General features: G+C 34.7%; 1 pseudogene; it reads right to left on the bottom strand.

Moving 5' to 3' along the window:
* Positions 1 to 731: 731 nt before the first annotated feature.
* Positions 732 to 4222, bottom strand: LOC118644062 (annotated as a pseudogene).
* Between the last annotated feature and the right edge of the window lie 1999 nt (positions 4223 to 6221).

Here is a 6221-nt window from a genome sequence, read left to right as displayed (position 1 = left end):
AAATTGGCATTCTTGACATTTCCTAATCTGTCTTGTAATCTCTGTATTGCCTCTTGGGAGGTGCGATGGGGTGTCTCCGGCGTCTCTTCAGAAATTGTGCTAGTCCTCCCAGTAATATTGAACCACTGGTGAAGCAGATAATAAAAATCTAAAAGAAACATACTAATTAATAGATCTAGACTCATATGCAACAAATATAAATTGCAACAATAAAATTCTCGCATGATTATTGCACGGCCTTAGGACTTTTTTGCATTATTATGTAATGATCAAGTGCAAACAGCAAAAGTATTTACTCTAACCTTGAAGAGCCGCTGATTTCGCTCTTACCTTTTGTGTGCGAGATAAGTGTATCGCTGGTAATGAGAACATGTAACGTTGATACAACGTGCCGAAGAATTGTCGAACGTTGAAAAGAGACATTGTCATTTACTCTGTTATAAACAATATTAACCAAAATTCACGCGCGTGCTGCCGAGCCGTCGGTCGCGTGTGGAAGCTGCATGCCATCTATAGAACGTCGCCACGATTTCGTGATGATCGAGCCGGTTATAAAACACTTTTTCGATAAAACAGATTTTAGTCTCATTTTTTTTAAGTATTTTGAAAATTATTTAAAACTTATTTTAAAAATATTCATTTATTGTCAAATTTAATTCTTAAAAAAAGAGTTCTTTCTTGGTACAGCTTTTCAGGATAATGAAAAAAATATAATCTGATGTAACATAGAATTTTTAATCTTTTTTCGTACAAAAAATACTTCTTAACTTAGCAAGAAAGGAAAAAAGTTATTACAAAAGTGAGAAAACATCGTGCAATCATATAATGTTGTCCCAATCAACAAGAATCAAAGCATTCCTCGTCCGTGTCTAGCAACTCTTGATATCGTTTGAAGTAGACGTTCCTGGAGTTGCACATTCCTCATCATGCTGCGATTGAGATCCTTCTCAGAGGATGAAGAAATGTTCAGAAAAGAAGCCAAGTTTCTTTGCTTGTTATCGTCCTTTTTTATGATGTCGATGTCATCTATTGAAAAATCTTGATTGAGACCGCCTTCTTTCAGGATTCTTATCTTCTTTTTGATCAATGACCATATGTGATCATCTGCAGTGTTCTGTGCCACCAAGTACTGGATTGTCACGGTGTCGTTTTGCCCGATTCTGTGCACTCTGTCTTCTGCCTGAAGCAAAATCTGAAAACAGTTTCATACATTAACACCGTGAGACTAATTAAATATGTAATAATCTTAAGATTAGTTTTTATGGTAAATATCAATTACACCGGGATTCCAGAATAATTCGGTGAAGACTACAAGATTCGCGGCCGTTAACGTAACGCCCGCGTTCACAGCGGTAATTGACAGAATCGCTGCCAAACAATCGTCCCGTTCCTGAAATTGGTCGACCTGGAATTTTCTTTGCTCTGGGGTAGTTCTGCCGTCAATTCTTACGTACCTGTAAATCACAATTGCAATACATGACACTAGGCGATAATTATAGCAACTTACCGTATATTCATATCTTCAGCAAGATTGCAAATACTATCCAAAACAACTTGATGATGAGCATACAAAAGGCATTTTTTTCTTGCTTTCAAATAAATTCGAAACGTAATTGCTGTAATGCCAACGTTAAATTAATTGAAACCGAAATGATTAATGTATAGATTAAGAAACATAACTATATTTATGTACCAGACTGCCTTCAGTCTTGCATAGCTTGACTCTGTGTAATATTGCAATAGAGCATTATGCCTCTCGGAAGCCGCCATAGTTTTCTCCATTTTTTTCGACATCTCATTCATTTGTTTGGTGCCAGCCTTAATTAAGGCTGAATCTAAATAATTAACTGCCTAAAACATAAAATAACTAAAATGTTGAATGTTAAAGTTAAATAAATGTTAAAAGTTCTATTAAAATTTTTAACACCTAAAAAAATATTTTTTTTAAGACCTTATCTTAGATGGCATCTGATGTAAAACGTCAGCTTTTAGTCTTCGTATCATGCAATAGGTCTTCAGCAATATCTGTAACTCTTGCATATTTGAGGAACCTGTAAACTCTCCACTATACACAGACCTCTCCCCTCCACAATATCGTTCACCATAATCTTCATAACTGCCAACAAAATATTTTAAAATATATGTTTATATAGATGAAGCATATATTTATTACCTCATACCTTTTTTATTACCTCATAAAATGTGGCATAATAAGAGAAATTTGGGAATACAATTCGCTTGGTCTCGAAAGAGCCGGAGTACCAGTGAGCAGTACAACATGGCGCGCATAAGAACATATTTGTTGAACAGCTTGAAATCTCGCGGTCGATCTGCTCTTCAAAGAGTGAGACTCGTCCTACAATTTCACAAAATGTAATGGCAACGTTGATCTTATTCAAAATTACACACACACACACACACACACACACACACACACACACACGTACGTACGTACGTACGTACGTACCAAAATAACAAATCCATAAATATGTTTTGCAAAAATATCCTTAGCTCGCACTAACAAATCATACGATATTATGGTAATTTTATCATCGTCAATGCGGTCTTTTGTATTTGCAAAATGATGAATGTAATGTGTAGGTACGGTTGGTAAAAATTCATAAATTGCTGAAGACCACTGATACCTAAATAAAATACTTTCAGTATTGTACTTGAAGCACTTATGAAGACTTCTATTAAATCAATCATGGAACTTACTTGACTGATGAAGGCGCTACAATTAGAAGCGGCCAACTTTCCTTAAAATAGTGCGCTATACCTAATGCTTGTATAGTTTTCCCTAAACCCATATCATCTGCAATCATGCAACGGCCATTCTTCAATATACCATAGCTAAAATATATAAATTTAAAGAAAAATATTAAAATACATATATGTAAAACACATATAGTTGCATATAAAAAATACTTGCCAAACACCTTCTTGTTGAAATGGCATTAAAGTAGTTACTAACTGTTCATCAATCTTTGATAAATCTTGTTCTTGATATATTGTTTTATTGTTTGACTTTAAATTTTTTTTAAATACCTAAAAAGTAACAGTGTTTTACAATTTGATTATATTTAGATTTACTTTTATTTTGTATTATCAATTACCTGAAGAACAGCTTCTGGTATCTTTGTTACAAATATTCTCAAGTCCTTAGTCTGTGCCAATTTTTGTAATAAGCTGTTATAATCGTTAATGTGGAAATTCCATATTTTAGATCTTGGATCTAAGAAATTAAATGTTAATAAATATTATAAATATTTGCACATATTATTAAACCAATCAACTGATAATTACCATATATTCTACTTGGAACTGTTTTAAATGTTTCAATAATTGCAGGTACAAATGGCACATCTAATGCAAATCTATCCTCGCTGATCATATAACATTTTCCTGATACTGACAATATTTTACTGAAAAGATTTTTGGATTCTATAGGATTAAAACGATAGTTTGATTTGTTTGGTCGGACAACATTACTGCTGTCACTTAATATTGTCTGTTGATGAGTCTGTGTATTTGTAGGAGTATTTTGAATCTTCAATTGAGCTTGTTGATGAGCTGGAGTAGCTGGACTATTAGCAGATACATTTTGGGCTTTCAATTGAGCTTGTTGTCTTCTCTGCAGTGCTTGTAAACGCTTTTTTTTCAATTTCTTCCGGAGAACATTGTTTATCTATAAAAAATTTGTTTAATCGTTAACTTTGAAGTCTCTTCAAAGATAAATTATTTGCCTTTAGAAAAACTTTTACCCATTTTGTATTCTTTCTTTGGTACGTCGTGTCGATTATAAAAAAATAAATATGCTCTCTATTATTTAAATATAACAGCTCTACTTATTTAAATCCTGCTCATATATTCATCTCAAATATAAATATAATCATGCTCATTCGACACGGTTTTGCTTAAAACGAACGAATCTGGCAAAATAAGCATCGCTCTGTAACATCGTGTTTTCATTGAATATAAATTATGTTCAAACTTACTGTTACGTAATAATAAAAAATATAATATTTTATTAATTAACTCAAACTAACAAAAGACAAGCAAACAAATTTCTCGATGCCACATTGAAAACGTTTGTCAAACTTTCTATCCTTTTTGCGATAAACAAAATATACGCAAAAACATATAGTTCCTCTTTTCTAACCTGCGTAACTAGTTTCTTCCCTAGCACCTGTGCGCAGTGTTCGTAGATCGGGCAATTGACGTATGCGCAGTGGCGCACTCCAGCCATACGCACAGTAACGTATATATTTCGTCGAAACAGATGGCATCAATAGGCCAGAAAAAAATAATATGAAAAAAATAAATTTCTAGCAATTGAATAACACAATTAATTTATAATTAATAATAATAAAGTTTATTAATAGTTCGCGTCTGCAGCCGACTTATAATTATTTATCAACATTCGTTGCAAGGGTAAGGGAAACTGCAGAAAACCTTAACAGTATATTAATTAAAAAATTACATAAATACAAGAAATTTACATAAGTACAAGTATTAATAGAAAATTACGTAAAAGTATTGTACAAAATATTAATAAATAAATATATATATATTGCATAAAATATATAGATAATGTTAATAATCTGACATATATATATTACAGATTCATTATTAAAATTTATTAACAAATTCAATAAAACGTAACTACAAGCGCTACAAAAAATTAAAAATAAATAATAAAAAAAACAAATATATTACACTTGTTTTAATAGCGCCTCTTGTAGCGCCTTGCGATACATTTGGATCCGAGCCTGGCATCATGTCTTAAGGGCCATCTACAATGGAGTGTTTTAGCCGTAACAGCACTAAAACTACGGCAATGCTGTCTAGAATAAAAACGACGTAGCAATAACATACAAACCGGCCATCAAAGAAAGGCGACCAAAAACTAATCCCGAATGCCCCAACGCTCAACGTAAGCACGCAATGAATTGGCTCAATGTCTGCTGTAGGCTGTAAACAGTAAAGCAATACGAAGTGGAGACATTTTCTACGACTACTGCTACGGCCTACGACTCTCCATTGTAGATGGCCCTTAATGGTACCCTAAAGGGCCATCTACAATGGAGTGTTTTAGTCGTAACAACGCTAAATCTACGACCATGCTGTCAATAATATAAACGACGTAATAATAATATACAAGCCGCCTATCATAAAGAGGTGACTAAAAACTAACCCCGAACACCTGAACGCTCATCGTAAGCACCCATTGAATTGGCTCAATGTCTGTTGTAGGCCGTAATCAGTAAAACAGTACGTAATGAAAATATTGTCTACGACTACTGCTACGGCCTACAACTCTCCATTGTAGATGGCCCTTAAGGGTGACGTCCCATGGCGCGTATTGCAATACGCGCGTATCGGGCGTATTAAATTTCGACCAATGACAGACGATCCGCCGTTTTTGATACGTTGACGATCCGCGGAAATTCATAATCGAGCGGATCGCACACATATATATGCACAGTCGTATAATGTTACATGGCGTGTGCACTGGGCGGTGTATATAATTTACTTCTTTTTACTATAACCTCTTCAGATTTATGAGTACTACGCGTGGTACTCCTTCTTGTCACTTTTTGTGTACTTCTTATGGGCACGAAAAGGTTAGAAATGGCCACGCATGCTTGGTGTGTGTATGTTCGATACGCCGAAATGTGGCTCTTATGTCCATGTATAGTAAAAAGAAGTAAATTATATACACCGCCCAGTGCACACGCCATGTAACATTATACGACTGTGCATATATATGTGTGCGATCCGCTCGATTATGAATTTCCGCGGATCGTCAACGTATCAAAAACGGCGGATCGTCTGTCATTGGTCGAAATTTAATACGCCCGATACGCGCGTATCGCAATACGCGCCATGGAACGTCACCCTAAGGGAATTCAGGGGAAACTTAAGTTACTAGGCGAGTTAGGAGCAGAACTTTGTTTTCCTTGGATTGACAGCAATGAAAGCGAGGTTTAAAACCATAGACCTTATAGATATGGACTGGCAATTGCTACAGTTTGTGTATAGAAAACGGTGTCCAGAAGAGGTGCGAGAGAGAAACAGACTTTTTAGTACTTCTTTCTCTAAAGTTACCGGAAATAACTATCGCGCATGTTAGCACACATGCATACATATGTATATACATATATATACACACACATAAGTTAAAACACGTGACCAAAACGTATCCAATCATTGGATTT

The sequence above is a fragment of the Monomorium pharaonis genome, unplaced genomic scaffold (genome assembly GCF_013373865.1).
Source record: "Monomorium pharaonis isolate MP-MQ-018 unplaced genomic scaffold, ASM1337386v2 scaffold_633, whole genome shotgun sequence".
In the NCBI taxonomy this organism is placed as follows: Eukaryota; Metazoa; Arthropoda; class Insecta; order Hymenoptera; family Formicidae; genus Monomorium; species Monomorium pharaonis.
This window is presented reverse-complemented; position numbering and strand designations above follow the sequence as displayed.